Below are 22,696 nucleotides of genomic sequence, written 5' to 3'. Positions count from 1 at the left end.
CTATCCACACAGTGAGAACCCCTGCCCCAGCATACATACATATACATACACAAAATATCTCACAAAATGGAAAAAGAGTAAAAAAATAATAAAACATAATGAAATAATATTTGAAAAAAATTTAAAGTTAAATTTTTTTAAAGTAAAAGATTTGGGAAATATGGAGAAAAAAGAAATAAGAAAAAAATTAAAAAGAGAAAAATAAGAAATAAAGGGCTTATTTCCACTGAGGTTATCATAACTGCTCACAGGGATGGATTTTCATTCTTTGTATTTATTTCTGGGCTTTGCAACCCTTGGATCAAGTTAAGTTTAGGTCTTTGTATTCCTCACCTAGCTGTCAGCCATTGCAGCTAGGAGCCAAAGTTTGTTATAATAGCTCTGAGCTTCCCATCTTCTAGTATAGGGTGTAACAGACTTGGGAGTGCTAACAAAGGTATTTCTCTAGATGGTGCAGTGGAGTTCTAAATTGGAAGTTCCAGTAGCTGGGGTTTACTTTTGGTTGACCTTTGGAGCTCTGTGGTGGGTTTAATATTTGATCCATAACCCCTGTTGCTGGGGAGATGCTGGTCATGGCTGATGTGTCTAGGTCTCAGAGGCCTCCAGTAAAAACAACTTTTAGGTTGTAGCAACTTACACCTCCACAGGTTTCACATTCACCACTATGAATATGAATTACCAGGAATCAGCCCTGAAGTGTAGATGCTCCTGTGTGGCTGTTATTGTCATCTTCCAAGTACCTCTTATGGAGCACCAGCAATAAAGGGAGGTTTCTCTCCTTAACTTGTGCAGCCTGTATGTTCCAGGTGCAATTTTTTCTTTGCACCTATTTCAGTCAGTCTGGTTGGGACACATTCAGAGGATCATAATAGGCAAGTGCTGTGTTCCCTGGCAACTTCCTCTGCAAGATCCCAATCTTCTGTCTCCATTTGCTGTCTTGAATTACTTACAAATGGCTCCCATGCAGGTGACCTTAGTTCTCACTGAACTATCTGCCCATGAGCAGAGCAATTTTGGTTGATTTTCACTCAACCACTTCCCCCACTGACTCTGGGTTTCTTAAAATCAGTTTCCTAATCTATAGGCTCCCCCAGGACTTTTTTTTTAACCACCATGGTTTCCTCTCTCTATCTGCATGTGTTTCACCCTCCCTTCAGCAGCCACCTCTGTGGCTATTGCCAGCCAAGCTGGAGCTTCTCTGATGTATTATTTCTGATATTATTTTCAAAGTTTCTGACTTTCTGTGTCTCTCCGGTTTCTTTTACTGTCCGTTATTAAGTTTCAGTTAATTCCCTTAGTTATCTGCCTCAATCAGGAGCAGTCTTTTAAGTCTAGTGCAAATCAACTGTGAAGGAACTGATTCCTTCCTCTAATCTACCTTCTATTTGTGTGTGTGTGTGTGTGTGTGTGTGTGTGTGTGTCTTTCTCTCTTTCTCTCTCTTTCATGACATATTTTTAAAGTATTGAATTTGATTTTCAAGCATCTTATTCAGGATTTTTGCATCTATATTCATTAAGGATACTTGGCTATATTTTTCTTTTTGTTCTTGTCATGTTTCTATCAAATTTCAGTGGCTTCACAGAATGAGTTTGGAAGAGTATCTTTTCTTTATGTTTTATGGACTTGTTTGAAGAGCATTGGTTTTAGTTTTTAAAAGTGGCAGGCAATTTCTTCTATCCTGAACTTTTCTTCATTGGAAGACTTTGTTACTGTTTGAATCTCATTTCTTATTATTGATCTGTTTAGATTTTTTTGTATTCTCATACCTCAATTTTGGTAGGACATATGCGTCTAGGAATTTGTCTACTTAATCTAAATTTATAATTATTTGTAAAATAGCTTTTCAAAATATTTTCTAGGGATTGCCTGTATGTCAATGCTGCCTATTTTAATATCCCCTTTCCATATCTAATTTTACATGCTTGCGTTTTCCCACTCTGTCTTTTGGCTAGTTTTGTTAAAGGTATGCCAATTCTGTTTATTTTTTGAAAGGAAAAACTCTTTGTTTTATTGATCATTTCTATTGCTCTTTTTGTTCCTTATTAATCTATTTTAGTTCTGATTTTTTAAGATTTATTTCCTTTTACACAATTTAGGTTTTATTTGTTTTTGTTTTCTAGGACATTGAGGTACAATATTACATTATTTATTTGAAATTTCTCCATTCTTTTTTTAATGTGTGTACTCATAGTTATAAATGATGTTTTTACTACTGCTTTCACTGTATCCCAAAAATTGTGATATTTTGTGTTTCTATTTCAATTCACTTCTATGAATTTTTTAAATTCAGGCCACAGATATTTTCAATAATCTATTATTTATTCAAAGGTGTATTATTTAATATTATGTGTTTGTGTAATTTCTCTTACTGTCAATTTCAGTTTCATTATGTCATAATTTTTATATAGTAGTCCATTAAAATGCAATAAATTATATACATTTTTTGCATTGGTTAATGCTTGCTTTAAATCCAAAATTATAATGTATCTTAGAAAATGCACAATGTGCAATTGAAAATAATGTGTATTGTCCAGCTGTTGGGTGGAATACTCTATACGTGTTACAGCCACTTGATGTACAATGTAATCTAACCTTATGTTTGCTTGTTGATGTCTTGTCTGGATGACCGGTCTATTAGTGAGAATGACATATTAAGATACCCTAGCATTTTGCTCAATTTTATTTTCCCTTTATGTCCTATAAGATTTGTTTTATAAAATTCTGTATCCTATTACATATGCATTTATAATCATTATATCTTCAACTTACCACTATGTAGTTACCTTCTTTGACTCTTCTGATTTTGAAGTGTGCTTTTCATATGCGATCATATATGGTCACCATCATGACTAAGAAAGAAGAAAAAACAACAATAACACAACATAAAATTAACAAGCTACATAAATACAGTAATGATCATTTATACTCGACAACAACTAAAACAGAAGTAACCATGGATGGGGGGAAAATAAATTAATAAGAATAAAAAGTTAATAAAAGAAAAATTAATTCAAGAAGGAAAATAAATAGGGGGGAATATTGGGAATGGGAAAAAGAAAAATGTATTTGAAGAAACAGAAAAATTAGAAATAAAAAAGAGAAAATCCCTTTAAAGATTTTAAAATAAATCAATGGTAAAAAAATAATAAGATATAAATAATAGTTTAATATAATAAGATATAAATAATTTAAAATGTGTCAAAAATTCTTCCCAGGTAAAATATTTACACTGGAGACACCTCTTTGCAGGTGAGCTAACATTTGAATGCACCAGGTATGTGGGGTTAGTAGCCTGCAAAAGAAACCAATTGTAGTTTCTCTCTCTTCCCACCAAATGTTCTGGGATTTGGTGTGATATGCTGGCTGCACTCTGCTCCTCATTTCCTGCCATGGAGGGTAAGGGAAGGTTGATGGGGCTGGCCATCACACTACAGGGATTTTGTTAGCAAACCCGGGGAGCATTGCAAAACAGAAGTCAAAGTCACCACAAACCATTCTTTAAGTGCTTTGTGAATCCAACTGGTGGGCACATACTTGTTCCAGAGGCCTCTAGTCATTGACCATGGAAGTGTCCTAGTCATGGTATATCCTTGGAATGCCTGTGAAAAGTGGTGTAAGCAATCAAACCACTGAGCTCCACCGTGGAGAGGGGATATGGGAATGCGGTGAACTGTCAGATGTGTTCTCTGAGCTCTCTCCCTATGTGCAAGCACATGTGAATGGAATCACTCTTCTTCACAGAGGGAAGGACCACTTCCTAATGAGGCTTCCAGGGCCTTCCCTGCCACTCAATCCTCTCAGTATGTTTGCCACAGGCACTCTCCCTATCTGAGACTGTAGAGTGCTAACATACCCCCCCATCACTGTAGCAAGGTGACCCAGGGACCCTGAATTGACCTATATTTTATAATCCCTACACAGTTTATTCCCTATAATAGGCCCTTTCTCAAGATAGCTTCTGGTTATAGCACTATGAGAGCTCACTGAGCATCGTCATGAATTCTCTAAAGCTCTCTTGTTGTGCAGGAGGAGTCTCTCTCAGAACAATTCCCCAAACTTGATCTAAAGCTTATAAGAACCATGTGTTTCTCCCACAACTAAGACTGCTGCTCTGCTGACACCATCTGGGTTGTCTGCACTCTCCAGCTTACCTTATGCTTGCAGGTTGCCTCCCTCACCAGGCAGCTGAAGTTGATCTTGTAAATTACTTTGTACTTTTTTATGGGCTGCCTTAATGCTTCTCTGGATTATTTAGAATTCTAATAATTTCTTTAATTAGTTCCAAGTCCTCTCTTTCTCTTCTTAGAATACAGTTTCCACTGTGTTCCCCGATTCTTTTCATTCTCAGAGTCACAACAAAGGTAATTCTATTCTGCGATTTCCCTCCCTCATTAAGAACTCCTATTTTTGAATAATAAGAACTCCTGACAGGAAATCCAAGACATTATTTTAAAAAGTAGCATTCAATGATTCCTAGTGGCATCTGAGCAATGTCAGCATCTGACATCATATTTTTGGTAGGTTGCACAGTCTACCTAAAGTGAACACAGATTTGAAATAAAATATTCATATCTGAATTCTGAAATGTAGAATCATTAGTGAAATATTTTGAAGGAAACCATAATCTGCCTTGTGATCCATTCATTCTCATTCTTAATATCTATATAATTATGTATTCCCCTGGATTCATAGCGGTCACCTGAGACTTCTGATGATCTCATCCCCATTTCTTGCTCCATCTGCTGTGCTCTCATTCTTCCAAATCTCAAACCATTGACACTTGAGCATGCATGCTTTATTAGAAACCATTTCAGATGCTGGCACATTACATTGAATCTCAGAGATCATTCACACACACACACACACACACACACACACACAAAAAAATACTTTCAACTTCTCAAAGTAGGAATCCTGACATTTCTAGAAACATTTTATCACACCTTATGAAGAACTCTACCAACAACAACTTTACATCTGATAGGATCCAACTTCTACTTGAGACTACTTATTAGATTACAATGAGTTTAATTCCTTTTTTTTTTTACACAATTAATTTTCCTACTTGTTTTGGTAGGAACTGAGACCTAGTTGCTGCCCAGATATGACAATGCCATGTCTTACCCAGCAAACTCTGCATTCTGAAAGCTTAGTTTGTGGGAGGGAGTAGAACCCTTCTCATTCTCTTTGTAAATGCAAACCTTGACATGATTCTTTCTCCTCAGAGACTCCACAGCTCCGCCTGGTGGATGGGGGCAGTCGCTGTGCAGGCAGAGTGGAAATTCTTCACCAGCATTCCTGGGGCACTGTGTGTGACTTCAGCTGGGACCTGAAAGATGCCCATGTGGTGTGCAGACAGCTGGGCTGTGGTGAGGCCCTCAATGCCCTGCACGAGGCACTCTTTGGGGAGGGATCAGGGCCCATCTGGCTGGATGACCTGAAGTGCACAGGAAAGGAATCCCATGTGTGGAAGTGCCCTTCTCTAGGCTGGGGGCAACACCACTGCACACACAAGTTGGACGCAGGTGTCATCTGCTCAGGTATGGCCAGTGAATTCCCACTGTATTGATAATAAAAGTTCTAAATAAGTGAGTGTCTTACCCTTGGGGGAGTAGGAAATGAACAGTCCAAGGAGGACAGAGAGGTTCTTTCACAGACCCTGAGTGTTCCAAATAGCTGCAAATGATGGGCTTCATTTGTCTCCCTTCTTGTAAACTTCAAATATTATCCTTTCCTTTCTCAATTCTCTTTCTTGATAAGATGGGTTTGTTATGGGATGATTCCACTTACAATCAATCTTCATAATTTTGTTTCTCTAATTTACTATTTTTAGGATTACACATAAATTACCATATACACCCAATTTACAGCACTTTTCAAAAGACATGCAAAAATGAGACTCTATTTTTCTCAGTTTAATTGAGTGTTTATATATGTATAGCCATAGCCATAGATATTTTTGCACTGGGTTAATAGGTTATGGGCACGGGGCTGGGATTGAACACCTCACAGGAGAATTTTGGATTACTGCAAAGTTGTAATTCTCCTTTCCAGATTCAGACTTCAGAATTCTTAACACATTGGCAGGAAAAGCCAGAGAACTGTGAATGAAATGCTCTGAGTCACAGGCTTTCCTTATTACTACAGTAATATTACTACAATAGATTCTCTCTACATTTCCTTTTAAAAGCAACATCTGTATAAACTCATGCTTAGGAAGGTTAATGTAACCCAGCCCTGGCTAATCAATCTTGAATGCCATAAAATATTAATGCATGTTTATTATGGTAAGATATCATGTAGTTTAGGACCAGGATATTTATTCAGTGATCTCCCACAAATAACACTGAGTAAACTGCTATTCACACACCAAACTAGCTTGATAAGAGACAATAAACCAGGTGAGTACCTGTTTTTAGTATATTAAACAGAAAGACATATTCAAAAGGGGGGGAAGATTAAAATTTTCCAACCTCAGGCAGCCCAGCATGAAGAGAGATACATCCTTCTTGGGGACTGGAAAAGAAATTAAGCTCAGGCCTTGGACTTAAAATCTGGGACAAGTCCTGCCAGAATGAAACCTGGTGCCCTGAACTGTCCAACACTGGTTGCTATACCACTGTGTTCAGACTGAGAATCTGGAACTGTGTTTAGTCAGGTAGCAGAGAGACTGTCTCCACCACCACTCCTCCAAGCTGCCTTGGCAAGGAGGGAAGCAATACTCCACTTGCTAAGGAGCAGGGCACAAGGCTGGCACAGGACTTTGTCTTGGAGCTCAGTGCCAGGCCCACCATGGTGATACTCAGCACTCTGTAGGAATTAGGGACAGAGCTCACAGGCAGAGCAAGACCTATGTGCTTGTGTGACAGACTCAAGAAGAACCTGTGGCTGGTTGCAGGAGTCTTGGTCTGTCAGTCCACTTCAACAGTAGGCAGCTCATAGCACTGAGGGCCTTGGTCCCTCCCCAGTTCTGTGTTGCCTTGGCAGGCTGTGGCCTCAGTGTGTGACAGCATTGCAGTGTTGGTGGACACAGGACCACCCTCCTCAGTGCTTCCCAAAGCCCCAGACAGCACACTATGAATAAATAGAGAGTTAAGTCTCTGTTTGGGGCTAAAAATTTAATTGGGCACCTAGATTTGACCTGGAACCTTGGGCTCTTTACATATTATAATACAGCTCCCAAAGATGAAAGATAGAGTCTCAAGCAATCACAAAGAAACAAACACATAGGAATGGCCTAATTCACCTGATGACAGGTTCCTCACAGTAAACATATAGACCGGAAGTAAGTGCCATGAGATTTTCATAGAGTTGAAAGTAAAACCTGCCAATCAAAAATTCAGAACACAGCAAAACTATCCTTTACAGACAAAGGAAATATAAAGACATTATAAGAGGGCCCTCCCAAAAATAATTTCCATATGATATAGCAATCCATGGCTGAGCATATATCCAAAGGAAATAAAATCAGGATGAAGAGATATCTATACACCAATGCTTATGGTAGTACTACCGACAGTAGCTAAGAAATGGAATTAAGTGCTTAAGACCTTGGGTGTAAGGTGGGGAGGGAATCTACATTTGTGTGAATCCTAAGTGTCCATCAACTGATAAATGGATAAATAAAATGAAGTAAATTTACACAATGCAATACTCTGTAGGACAAAAAAAAATGAAATCCTTTTATTTACTGCAGCATGCATTGACCTGGAGACCATTATGTTTTGTGAAATAACTCGGGCAAAGAAAGAAGAGTGCCATATAATCACACTATATGTCAAATCTAAAAGAGTTGACCATATCAAATTTGAGGCTGGAATTGTGATAACCACAGGCTGGAAAGTACAGAGAATGGAAATAGAAGGCTACAGATTGATAAATGAATAAGAGTTTTTGCTTAGATAGGAACAAGAAGTTCTGATGTACCACTGCACAGGAGGGTGACTATAGAAAAAATAATAAACTACATTTCAAAAAGCCAAAACAAAAAGTTTTCAACAAAAATAAATAAAGTGTGAGGAAACAAAGATAACACAATGTATACATACACAAGCACATCTATTTACCCATTGAAATTTATACTATTTGTGTTTTTAGGTATCAGTTCAAATAAATTTAAGGGAACAAAAAGAAAATGAGAAGAAATGTGGGGGAAGATTATATAGTTTACATATGATGGGTTCAATGATACAAGAAAAGTACATTGGGAGGTAAATTTGAAAACAATGGGAACAGGAGACAAACCAAATTTTTGAAGATGGAGAAAGCTTACAGTATCTGGTGGATGGCAACACAAGGGTGACAAAGAGCACATAAGGATTATCTGAGCTGTGCTTAAGAATCTAGGTGTAAGGTGGGGAGGGAATCTGTTTACATTTGTGTGAATCCTGTACACATTAGCTGTACAAAGTGAGAAAAATGATTTGCATATGTGACTCACAGTTGTGGCATTGAAGTCAGAATAGGTGAAGAAGAGTTCCCATGAATGACACATTTTTGAGAAAATCAAAACATTCCCAAGGAAGCAATGTGTTTATGTAGCAAAAGATCAGACAAGGGAAAACCTGACTGTAATTTTCAATTTGCTCCAATGAGAATGATTCATGTAATTCAATATACTTCTGCAGATGGAATTTTTCTTTCTTTTTCTATCCAGGTCTCATAAATTTTTCCTATAACTTGAAACTTTATGTCCTCACTAGATGTGAACCTTCACAAAGATAAGAATATTATTTCCCTGAAATATACATATCCAGAACCGAAAAAAAAATGTTTCTAGAACATGCCAAGTTTTGGTATGTTTTGAATAAGAAAACATAGAAGGAGACTCTCAAAATAGCCTTTATATACATATTTCCTACATTAGGACTATGAAGGAAGTTTAGATTGTGTCTTCTTTGAAGACCTCTCTGCCTCATTTTTATCCTTTTCCAGTCAGAGGCATTTTTAACCATACTGGGCCTCCAGTGGCCACTCTCCTTGTCCCTTGCTGTGCCTTGATGGGCAGGTCATGATGCCACCTCTGGCTTTCAAAGTGACTGGGAAGCCCAATGATACAAGGAAAGTTTGGTCTTTGAGGAAGATACTTGAAATTTATGGATTTATGTCTGGCCAGATACAATGACTGATGGAGACATTCCCATGAACTGTTTAGGGTGACACAGTTCTGTGCCCTAAACAGAATGGTAGGATTGTGGAGTGATAGACGTACAGAAATGAGGCTTATGGACTCAACATTGAATATTATATTTAAACTTCATGTTTCAAAAAAGCTTCAGTTAGTAGATTTGCTTCATGTTATGTCTCAAAATTCAAAAGAAGAAGCTTCTGATATAAATGCTATTTAAAACTCAGAGGGAGAGATGCATGTCAATTCTTTCAAGAGACTTGAAAAATGATCATTCTGGGTAAATTCTACCAATTTAGACCTCTTAAATAATGTTCAAGCCTTCATATAGGTTTTCCTCATGATTCAAGAAGAAGGTCTATTCTGAATAACTAATTGATAATTATGTGTTCATACTCCAGTGGCCCAAATGAATCAACTTCAACATTCAGACCGCTGGGATTTTGTGACTATATATTGTTCAGACTGAATAATAGGTTCCATATGGCATATTAATTTTTTGTTTCATTTGTTTTGTTTTTTTTGGGGGGTACTGGAGATTAAACTCAGGGGTGTTTAATCATTGAGCCACATTCCCAGCCCTTTTTGATATTTTATTTAAAGACAGTGTCTCACTAAGTTGCTTAGAGTGTCACTGTTCTGAGGCTGGCTTTGAATTTATGATCCTCCTGCCTCAGTCTCCTGAGCCACTGGGATTACAGGCATATGCCACTGCACCCTGCACACATTAGTTTTATTTGAACATATATTTTGTATAAGAAAGAAAGGTGCACAGAAAAGTAGACAATAAAATGGTGGTACTATTTACCTCAACCATCTGGTAATGCAGATGAGTAAGGGAAATCATTTTTATCTCCAAATCCTTTTATACTATCGACATATTACCAAAACTGGTATGTATTTTTGAAAATAGAAGTAATGAGTATTCCTAAACCACTATGATATAAGAAATGCCTACTTAGCTGAAGAACTATGTAGACCATAAAAATACCTACATCTGAAATCAATGGATCTGGATTTACAGAAGAATGTATACCTGCTCCTGAACCACACTTTGACTATTCTATTTATATTTCTATTTATATTTTATATATTTATATTATATATATTTTGACTATTCTATTTATATTTTATATATTAAATGCAACAGAGTAATTCAACCCCTAAGAATAACAAGTGGGGATCATCTCTGTGTAGATGGTAGCTGACTCTAATTTGTACATCAAGTATTTTTAAAATGATTAAAGGATTCTGGATGTATATCAGTTCATTAAAAATGCCTAGAAAATTATAAATAATTAATATAGTTTTAAAGATGAATTAAAATACTGTTGAGTTTGCAACAATACTGCCCTCTGAACACCTCAGAATCTGTTCAGCACAATGACAGATGCTCAGTTAATTGTATGAGTACATGTACTGAATGAATTTTGCTCTTCACCCCCTCAGACTACAGTTGGATTAGGTCTCTCTGACCTGTAAAGAGTAGAAGAGTAAAGGTGAAATCTGAATTGGATGATCTATTTCTTTATTTGAAATGTTTCTATTTTCATTAATGAAAATTATGCAAAAGTTCTTCACAAAGTTTTGATATTGCAATAGAAATATCAATATTTTCTTAGTCCAGTGCCTAAGAAAAACATTCCCATATAACATTTCAACTGAATGACACTATAATTCCACTGAATTCTATCAGATAGAACTCAAAATTAATGTTGTTCTACCTTTATTGAGACATTCTATATCTTGGGAGCTAGAAATATATCATATACAATGAAAAACAAGAAAATGAAAAAGAAGCAGTGTTTCTGCAGACAAATTTGTGTATTTAATTGATCCAGAACTATAATAGTCATGCACAACTCATGGTGGTGACGGTGTTAATCCCTAGTGTGGAGATGTAACTGAGTGGAAACCAGAATCTACACAGAAAAAGATCTGGCTGCATCCACAGGCAGAGACTATACTGATAGTTTCTGTTCTGGAGACTGATCTTTATTGTTCCAGTCATTGGACACCAATATTGATAGCTGATTTTTATGATGCCCTGCAGAAGTCTCATGCTTTTTAAAACATAACTTCCTAAAGTAGAGTGATTTCATTTTGAAATTTTGTATTTTTATTGTGACTTTATAAGTAAGGTAGATTGTCATCACTCCTCTGTAATAATGATATAAAATAAAATGACCTTGTAGTCACAAGGTCACAAATCCACACTTGATATTAATACATCAGTTTCAGAGAGAAATGAAAGTATTCTAATTATAATGCTTTAAGTAAAAATTTTAATAAAATTTATTAATGATTTGATGTTTGTTCCATTTTGAAGATCTACTTTGGAAAAATAAACACTGATCATATTATTCTTTTCAGCAAGATTTCTCTGCAGAATTTCTTCACCACATAAACTTACTATTACATAACTTTTCCATACTTGTGGTGGGATGCCTGCTCAAAGGTCTAAACCTACACTTGAAACCCCTTCTTGATCAGCTTTGATAGAGATCTAATGGCTTCTTCCAACTCTACTTATTAATAACAAAATAATCCCTCAAAACAAAATAAAACAAAAAGGCAAAAAATGCTCAAATCTCTTGATAAATTCTTTTTTAACTTCTTATCATTCTTCTAAATTCCCTGTCTTTATTAATAGAAAATATGATGTAAAGAACCCTGATTATTTTAGTCAAGATAACCTGGATTCATCTCATTCTCACACTATTTACTGGACTCTTTCCTCATGCCTAAATGGGAAATAAATATAAATGTTCGATTTTTTATACATATTGAATTTTTTCACTCATTAACAAATGTTAACTTAGTTGGAATTTTTTAATGAATAAAGTTTTTGAGAAGAAAATAGTGAAAATTAAGCCTAGTCTTTTTCTACTTGATTTCAAATTCAGTGGGTAGATATAGCTCCTATAAAAACGGTAGAAGAGACAGATATATAAGAAAACACACAGGTATCTTTTTAATATGAAGGATAATATGTTCATACAGAAGAAAATAAAAACACACATATTACAACCACACAAACACACACATGTGCAAACACAAACACACATAAATATGATATATATGTTATATATAGATACATATAAAGATATATAGATAGATATATCTTTATTTATTGAGTCAATCATTCAAAACTGACCTTTTAAATTTCTGCTCATAAATTTGTGTTCACACACTTGCTCAAGAAATTCACATTTTGGTACCAACTATTGAACACCTTCACCACACCCTGGGGAAAGAAAGCTCTCCAGCATGCCTGTGACATGTAGCTCCCAATTCCAAGATATGGTACTCATTTTGTTACTTACTTTCTCCCACAGGATTTGTGCGTTTGGATGGAGGAGGTGGACCCTGCTCTGGGCGAGTGGAAGTGAATTCTGGAGAAGGATGGATTCCAGTATCTGATGGGAATTTCACCTTCCCCGTGGCCCAGGTCATCTGTGCAGAGCTGGGGTGTGGCAAGGCTGCACCTGTTTCGGGGAACCTGCCCTTTAGAGAGGACAGTGAACAGGTCTGGGCTGAAGAGTTCCAGTGTAAAGGACAGGAGCCTGAGCTCTGGTTCTGCCCCAGAGTACCCTGTCCTGGAGGAAGGTGTCCCCACAGAGGGGCTGTGCATGTTGTCTGCTCAGGTGAGACTCACAGCAGGATGTTAATCTCCCTATGCACTCTGAGGGGGAGGGTAAGAAAAATGTGTGATGTTGCTAAACCCTGTCTTCTACCAGGATATACAGATGTTCGGCTCATGAAAAATGGCAGCTCTCAGTGTGAGGGTCAAGTGGAGATGAAGACCTCTGGAGGCTGGAGAACACTCTGTGCCTCCCACTGGAATATGGCCAATGCCAATGTAGTTTGCCGTCAGCTGGGCTGTGGAGTCGCCATCTCCACCCCAAAGGGAGCATACTTTGTGGAAGGAGGAGATGAGATCTGGAAAGACAGATTTCACTGCTCAGGGTCTGAGGCCTTCTTGTGGAATTGTCCTGTGACTGCCCTGGGCGTTCCTGCCTGTGCCCATGGAAACACAGCCTCTGTGGTCTGCTCAGGTAAGAGAGGTCAGGGCTGACTGGTATTAGAGTGATGTGTCTTTAAGAGCAGACAGTATTAATACATGACCATGTATTAATAAATTCAAGGGATATTGAGATTTGATGCTTGTTGACTTCTCAAATAATGATCCTACATATTATCATGATAATAGTTTTTGGTGCAAATATGTATGTATTAGTATATGGTTTTTAACTCTTGTCCTTTTACTTTCACTCTCTTTAATATGATCTTTCAAATGTCAAGTATTGTTCTTAATGAAGCACAGCTTATCAACATTTTTTGTACACTAAATAGAACTTTTCTACCATAAGATCATAAAGATATTCGCTAAGGATGTGTTATACATGTTTAATTACTTTTCTTTTGCATGTAACTGTTATACATTTAGGGTTAATATTGTAAGGGTGTGTATGATGTGAAGAAATTGGCTCTGGCCTTTATTTAAAGGAGAGTACATTAATGGCAGGAATAAGGCTCTGGAAGGTGGAGTCTTTCTTCATGGTGGCTTGCAAATAACAGGTTGATTGGAATCTTGGCAAGCCCCACCCATCTCTGAGAGGCTGTGTGGCTATGTGGCTCCCGCAAGTCACCCCATCTCCTGTGCTGTGTGGAACCTATGGCAAATCTAGGTAGGAATTCTCACGTATTGGACAGTCTTAATAGCAGGAGTGCCACTGAGAGTTCCCAGACTTTCCTACCCACTGGCTTCCATGCCAGTTGGGGTCATGCACATTTCATGGGTGACTTCTGAGATTCAAACATAATGGATGAGTTGAAATAAGTCTACAAAATATGAATGAATGAGTTCTAGAAAATGAATACTGGATAGAGATTACTTGATTCAGTTCTTGCGATCTTGTTTCAAAGGCATATGTGAGGAAGCCTGCAATCATAGCAATTTATGAAAAAAGTATCAGAGAGACTGAACAGAGAATATGGGAGCATGAAGTTATACTCAGATAAATTTTCTAAGCATTTGGGTAATGCAGTCTTGTTATATTAATTAAACTATATTTCCTTAGTAAGAGGGTGAATGTTTGCACCACAGTTATTGTACACACACCATGCATAAAGTTAAATGACATGAGGCATGGTAGGTGCTGTAGAAATACATACATTGAGTAAGAGAAAATTTATATTTAAGTTAAGAACTAAAGAAGGAGTAAAGGTCCAATGCAGGAAGAAGTAGAGCATTTGGTCAGGGTAAATACTGAGGTGGGAGTAACATAATGACCTTGAGGTACTGATAAATCCCATCATGAGCAGAGCAGGAGGAAGGTGGGAAAGAGATGCATGATTAGTATATAGAGCTAGAGGCCTCTCCAAAGAATAAGTATAAGAAGAGATAGAGGCCTCTCCAAAGCATGGGCCCAATAAAAATCCTATTTAAAAGCTGTTATTCTTCTCATCTGACATCATGGGGGAGTGCTGTGAGATGAGGAACCTTGACTACCCTTATTTTCACCGTGAATTTAATCTCCTCACAATCCCAGAGGTCTTGGTTTATACTACCTCCTCTGAGCCTTTATCCATATGCTACCGCAGACTAATATGCCCACTTCATCCCTCTCCCAGAAAACATTCCATGGGGCCTGAAGGAAACGACATCTTCTAAATTCTTAATAACTGTAACGTCCCCTTCAGTTTTATGTTCTCACAAAAATCTGGTTGTCCTCTGAAAACAATGATTTCCTTATTATTTGAAGGTTCTGCATTTCCCTTTCAACATACATTTTTTTTTCTTTTTTCTGACCAACTCATTGAATATTTCTACTTTCAACAATTTATTTTCTTTTAATCCATGTTCAGCTACTTTAAATTTGCCCCATGTAAGTTGGTGCCTCTCTCCAGCCTGGTCACTTGCCTTCATCCAGGAAGGCTGAAGTACCAGGCTCACCAGGCTCCTCTGTCTCCTGTTCCTGGTGCTGCCAGCCATCCTGGAACACAACTGAGATAACATCCTGGCCTCTCCATTAATGACTTTCGCCCTTTGAAGCACTCCTTCACACTCCATCTCCTTTTATGGTCACACTATTGACCATTACTAACTGTCCAGCTTGAGATTTTGATTGAATTGTTTATTTCCCTAACTATTGCCTCTTCTCCTTACAGCATATATTCTTGATGCTCCTTTTCCAGATAATTCATCCTTGTACAAACTCCAAATGTTTTCCCTTATCAGTTTCCCAGTTTTCCACTCTTCTCGTGGTTGCACATGTTCTTCTTACCCCGATTAGACAACATGATGTCCCATTATAATCCTCCCCCTACAAGTACACTGAACTCCTTGGTTTCTCTCAGTCAAAGACAATAATAATATTACCTCTCAGTTAATGCTATCATGGGATTAATTCACTGATTGGATTGAGACTCTCGTAACCCAGTCATTTCTCTTCTAAAACTTCTTGCATTGTCTCATCAGGAGCTTTTGGGGGACACCTCACATCCAAACCATAACATCCACCAAGTCTTGAGCAGGGCTAGGTCATGGCTACATTAAGGTACAAACTCACTCAAGTGGCTGAAGGGGTAGCTCAGTGGCAAAGCACATCCAACATGTTTGAGGCTCTTGGTTTAATCACCATCATACCTCAGAAAGAAGAAATGAATAACAGCAGTATTTAACACATAAACATAAATCAGCTATATAAATACAGTAATAATCAAATACACTAATAACAACTAAAAAGCAGTAAATAGATAAAAGGAAGAATAAATGTAGAATGTAAATTAATAAAAGGAAAATTAATTTAAAAAGAAACATTGCAGAAAATACAAAGAGAAAAGGGAAATTAAAAACTAAGAAGAAAATTATTTTATTAAAAAAAGATAAGAGAAACATCCATTTAAGGAATTTTAAAATGCACTAATTACATAATAGTAAGGAAAATATAAAACTTTATAAATTGAAAAAGAAAAAAAATTACTTAAAATTCCTTCCATACAAAATACTTGCATACAGAGAACTCTTTCCTGCTGATTTAACATTTAAATCCACCAGATATGCGGGGTTAGTAGACTAAAAATGAAACCAGTTGCTGTTCCTTTGAGTTCCCATCAAAGTGAGCTAGAATTTAGTTTGAAATGCTGGCTGCACTTTGCTCCTCATTTCCCGCCATGGAGATAAATGGAATACTGATGGGGCAGGCCATAATCATGTTGGAGGGGTTCTGTTTGCAAACGGGAGCGGGGAGGGGGGGGAAAGCAAAAGTCAAAGGCACCACAAGCCCTTCCTTCAGTAGTTTGTGGACCCAACTGGTAGGCACACACTATGCGAAAGCCTCAGGCCCATGGGGGCATGCCCAGTGCCCTAGCCATGGCGAATCCCTGGAAGGCCTGTAAAAAGTGGCATAAGCAATCAAACCACTGATGTCCACCTTAGAGGTGGACATAGAAATGGGGTGAATCACCAAATTGATCTCTGAGTTATCAGACATGGCCTCCATGTGCAATTGTATAAGACTGGTCACTCCCCCTCATCCAGGAAGGCTGAAGTATCAGCCTCACCAGGCTCCTCTGTCTCCTGTTCCTGGTGCTGCCAGCATCCTTGAACACAACTGAGATAACATCCTGGCCTCTCCATTAATGACTTTCGCCCTTTGAAGCACTCCTTCACACCCCATCTCCTTTTATGGCCACATGTACCACATATCAATGAGACCTCTAGTCCCTTCTGTGCCACTATCTCAGTGTGTTTTTGTCAGTCACTCTTCCTATCTGAGACTGAGGTGGTCACTCTTCCACTCTGTCACTGTGGAGGAGTCACCCAGAGATACTGAAGTATGATTAATCCAAATTTTATAATCCCAGCACAATTTAGCCCCTACATTGGGCTAAAAGAATGCCTTCTCAAGATGGCACCCATTACAGCATTCTGAGAACTTGTTGAGCAATATGATCAATTCCTTCTCTAAGGCTTCCTTGTTCTGTAAGAAAAGTCCTTCTCAGAACAACTCCCCAAACTTGATCTTAAGCTTGTAAGAATCATGTGTATCTCCCACAGGTAAGATAGTTGAAGTTGTAAATTGCCTTGTACTTTTCTCTGGGATGCCTTAATGCTTCTCCATATCATTAACATTTTTCATCATTTTTGTATTGGTTCCCAGTGTTCTTCCTCTTTCTCTTCTCAGAATACAGTTTCCCCTGTGTTCCTTGCCTCTTTTTACTTACAGAGTCACAAAAAGGGTACTTCTATTCTGCTATTTGCCTCCTCATCAAGAACTCCTGACAGGAAGTCCAATCACAGGCTAGATATATTTGGGGGGAAAGTAACATTCTATGATTCCTAGTGGCATTTGGGCAATGTCACTACCTGACATCATCTATTTGGGAAGGTTGCCCAATCTACAAATTAAACACAAATTAATTTTCCATATTTGAACTATGAAGCCTAAACTCATTAATGAAATATATTGCATTAACTCTGATTTGTCTTATGATCCATTCATTTTTCAGTCTTAATGGCTATCTAATTGCATTTTTTTTCCTGGATTCATGGCTGTCAACTGAAACACCTGATGATCTTATCCCCATTTCCTGCTCCATCCCCTGTGCTCTCATCCTTCCAAATCTCAAGCCATGGGTACTCAAGTGTATGTACTTAATGAGAAACCAATTCAGATACTGGCCTATTATACTAAATCTTAGAAATCATTAAGAAAATACACTTTGAACTACTCCATTTCTCCAATTGTTTTGTCACATCATATGCAGAAATCTACAAATAACAAGTTTTACTCTGATAAGATCTACATCACTTCTACCTAAGACTACTCACTTGATTATGTTGTGTTTAGTTCCATTTCTTAATTTTTCACAATTAATTCTCCAACATGTTATGGTAGAAACTGAGACCTAGCTGCTGCCCTAGTATAATGAATGATCCATATCTTACACAGCAACCTCTTCATTCTGAAAGTAATTCTGCAAACTGCTTGGTGGGGGAGAGAGTACCACATGACAAGAGAACCCCTCTCACTCTCTTTGTAAAAACAATCATTGACATGATTTTTTCTCCTCAGAGACTCCACAGCTCCGCCTGGTGGACGGGGGCAGTCGTTGTGCAGGCAGAGTGGAGATCCTTCACCAGCATTCCTGGGGCACTGTCTGTCACAATAGCTGGGACCTGAATGATGGGAACGTGGTGTGCAGACAAATGAACTGTGGAGTGGCCTTCAATGCCTTGCTCTATGCACACTTTGGAGAGGGATCAGGGCCCATCTGGCTGACAGACATGGCTTGCACAGGGGAGGAGGACTCCTTATGGAATTGCCCTGCCCTGGTCTGGGAAAAGAACAACTGCGGGCACTCTAAAGATGCAGGAGTCATCTGCTCAGGTATGGTCAGTGCATTCTCCACTACCTAAAAGAATGGAAATTTCCAGGAAATAGTGTCTGATCCCTGGGGGAACAGGAGATGAATTGTCCAGAGAGGACTAAGAGGACATTCCCTCAATCAGTGGAATCAAGGATAGCAGTGAACGATGGGTTTCATTTATAAAATGAAATTTTATGAGTTTCATTTTGTCTTGTAAATCTCTAGTAGTGTCATTTTACTGCTCACCACTATTGTATGATATTTTTTGTAGAGTATTTCAATCTGCATAATTTTGTTTCTCTAATTTACTATTTTTAAGATTAGCACACAAGTTAGCATACACATTCTACTTGCAGTGATTTTCAAAGAACAAACAATAATGAGGCCCTACTTTCCTCAGTTGAATTGAGTGTTTGTAATGTAGAGTCAGAGATATTTTTGCACTGGGTTAGTAGGTATATAGGCACAGGGATTAAACACATCACAAGGGAATTTATGGGTTACTGGAAAGTTGCAATTCTCCTTTCCAGATTCAAACATCACAATTCTTAGTTTATTGGTAGGAAGGGCCAGAGAACTGTGAGTGAAATGCTGTGAGTCACAATCCTTCCATCAGTACTACAGTAGATTCTCTCAACATTTCTATTTCAAGTAATTTCTGTATAAAGTCATATTGGGAGGTAAATTTAACACTGTGCTCCCAGATCAATGTTGAAAGCAATAAAATATTAATGCATGTTTATTATGGTAAGACATTATGTAGTTTAGGACTCAGATCAAGATAGTTATTAAGTGATCTCCCACAAATACACCACATAAACAGTTTTTCACACACCAAACAACTTGATAGGAGAAAATTAACCCAGTGTATGAAAAGAAAAGAAACCAGGTAAGTGCCTGCTTTTATGATGATAAATATAAAAAGGAGTACTGAAGGAGAAGGGAAAATAGGAGTTGCCCTTTCCCATAATCCAAGCAGCCCAGCATGAAGGAAGATGCATCCTTCTTGGGGAATGGAATGGTAATATCCAGGCCTTAGATGTGTAACTCAGGACTAGGAAGGTGCCCAGTAGAGCCTAACAAGCCTCATCCTCATGCCAGTAAACTAAGACTGAGACTCTGGAACTGTGTTTAATTAGACAGCAGAGAGACTGTCTCCACCAATGCTCCTCCAACCTATTTTAACAACAACAAAAAATCAAGTCTCCACTTGCTAAGAAGCAAGATGCAAAAGCAGAAATAGGATTTTGTCTTGGATCACAATGCCAGGCCCACCATGGTGATACTCAGCACTCAGTAGAAATTAGAGACCTCAAAGGTGTCACAGAAGTCATAGAGCAAGAGCTGTGTGCTGGTGGGACAGACTCAAGAAGAACCCGTGGTTGGTTGCAAGAATCTTGGTCCATCAGTCCACTTCAAGAGTAGGCAGCTCATAGCATTGAGGGCCTTGGTCCCTCCCCAGTTCTGTGTTGCCTTGGCAGGCTGTGGCCTCAGTGTGTGACAGCATTGCAGTGTTGGTGGACACAGGACCACCCTCCTCAGTGCTTCCCAAATTCTCAGGTAGCATACTATGGAAAGAGTTAAGTCTCTGCTTGGGGGTTGGGCACCCAGATTTGACCCGGAGACTTGGGCTCTTTACATATTATAATATAGCTCTCAAAGATTAAAGATAAAGAATCTCAAGCAATCAAAAAAAAATGAACACATAAGGGTCTCCTAACTTATCTGACAGTGAACTTCTCAACAGAAAATATGTAGATGAGAAGTGAGTGCCATGAAATTTTCATAGAACCAAGGGAAAAATCTGCCAATCAAAAATACAGAACATGGCAAATCTGTCCTTTACAGAGAAATGCAAAGACATTATCAGATAACTCCATAAAAAGTTAACATATAATGTAGCAATTCACTGCTGAGCATATATCCAAAGGAAATGAAATTACAATGTTGAAAAGACATCTGTACTCCCATGTTTATGGCAGCGCTACTGACAGTAGCTAGGAAAGGGTAACAATGTAAGTGTCCATCAGCTAATACATGGATACAATGAAGTACATTTACATAATGGAATACTGTTCATCCAAAAAAGTGAAAAATAAAAAGGAATAAAATATTTTATTTGCTGCAGCATGCATGACCTGAAGATCATTAGGTTAAGTGAAATTAGGTAAAGAAGGGTCTTCTAAATCTCACTATACATTGAATCTGAAAGAGTTGAACTCATAAAAGTTCAGAACATTAGACTAGAATTGTGATTACCATAAGCTGGAATGTGTAGGGGTTAGAAATGGAAAGCTTTAGATTGATCAATTAGTAATAGCCTTTACTTAGATAGGAAGAAGTAGTTCTGGTGCACCATTGCACAGTAGGAAGACTATAGATAACAGAAATGAACTTTTTTTCAAAAAGCCAAAAGAGAACATATTAGAAATATATACATCAAGAGATCTATTTACTCTATTAATAGGTATACTATTTATGTTTGGCATCAATTAAAATAAATTTAATTTAAGAAAAAAAGGAAAAAATGCTACAGGTGAAAAGATATGGGGGAAGGTTATATAGTTTATATGCAATGGATTCAATAATATAAGAGAAATGCATTGAAAGGTAAATTTGATAAGAATGAGGATAATGGAAGAAATAAAACTTTTAAGGGAGACAGAGGAAGTTTAAAGTGTCTGGGGAATGGCATTGGAGGGTTGAAAATATTACATAAGGATTATCTGAGTAGCACAGAACACAGTGGTGTATTGACTCTGTGTAATCTGTGTAAATTCTGTACACCCTTGCTGTGTCAAAAAAGAACAATTTGTAAGATTGACTCAATGATGAGATATTGAGGTTATAATGAGGGGAGAAAAGGCCCCATTGATGACATCTTTTAAAGAAACTTGAAACTTGCCCAAGGAAGCAATGTGTCCTTGAAGCAAAGAATCAGACAAGGATATATCTGACTGTAAGTTTGAATTTACTCTAGTGAGAATGATTCATGTGAATCAGTGGACCTCTACAGATGCAATTTTTCTTTCTTTTTCCAACCAGGTCTCTCATAAACTTCAAATGGCTTGAAACTGTTTGGTTTTATCTGCATTGTTTCCTTGAAACATTATGTATATATATATATATATATCCAGCACCTAAAAACATTTCTGGAACATGGTAAATTCTGAAAAAACTTTAGTACTTCAAATCAGAAAACATGGAGGCAGATTCTCAATTTCTCTTCAAATACCTCTCTCCTGTATCAGGCCAGGGTTGGAAGTTTAGATTATGTCTCCTTTGAAGCTCCTCTGCCCCATTTTATCATTCCTGATTACAAGCATATTTGCTCATTTCTGAGGTCCCTTAACCACTCTCCTTTTCTCCCGCTACCCCTCAAAGTGAAAGTCATGATGCCACTTTGGCTTTCAGAGATGACTGGGAAGCCCAAGAGAACAGGCAAGTTCAGTCTTCAAGGAAGATACTGGAATTATGTGAACCTCTGCCTGCCCAAATATCACATCTGATGGTGATGTTCCCATCTACTCAGGTGACATGGTTCTGTGCCCTAAAGAGTATAGTAAGATTGTGAAGTCATGGGTGAGGAAACAGATGGATGCAGAAACAAGGCTTATGATCAAAACCCTAGAGAACTGGTTGTATGCAGATGAGTCCCAGCTACAGGCAGGGTGGAGGTGGCAATCTTGGTCTTAGTGGAATAAATAAAGGGTAATCTTGATGAAAGATGTTGGAAATCAACCTTGCCACCCTGCCTCTTTTGTTTGCCTGGATAGATTTGAGCCCAAAAGTTCTAATAGTGATGAGAAGTGAGAGAGGCATTACCACAAGATGAAAGAGCCCTAGTTTTGTAAAAGCTGGAATGTGGAGAATTGGGGATCTACCAGGACCTGGCACAGGTACAGAAAGAGTAGTTTCCTGGAGACCAGGTTTCTACACACCCTCGTGGGACTTGATTGAAGTGTTTTTGCAAACAAACCCAGTTTGTAAAGTAGAGGCCACCTCTGTGAAATAAGAGTAGAGATGAGGCACCAAGGATAAAGGCACACAATATATCCCTGCTGTTGAGGACATGGAGGGGGGATTCAAAAAGGGAGGGAGCTGAAGCAAGAGGAGCTATCCTTGAGAAGAGTAAATGAGGTCCCAGTGGAAAGATCTGAATGACACCATATGTCTAACCTCTAATAAGT

At 38.0% G+C, this 22,696-nt stretch overlaps 1 pseudogene; it reads left to right on the top strand.

Moving 5' to 3' along the window:
- The first annotated feature begins 3,390 nt into the window (after window positions 1-3,390).
- Window positions 3,391-22,696, top strand: part of LOC143398294 (antigen WC1.1-like) — a 90,561-nt pseudogene continuing 71,255 nt past the window's right edge.

This window comes from Callospermophilus lateralis, chromosome 4 (assembly GCF_048772815.1).
Source record: "Callospermophilus lateralis isolate mCalLat2 chromosome 4, mCalLat2.hap1, whole genome shotgun sequence".
In the NCBI taxonomy this organism is placed as follows: Eukaryota; Metazoa; Chordata; class Mammalia; order Rodentia; family Sciuridae; genus Callospermophilus; species Callospermophilus lateralis.
Note: the sequence above shows the minus strand (reverse complement) of the source record. Positions and strands in the feature narration are given on the sequence as shown.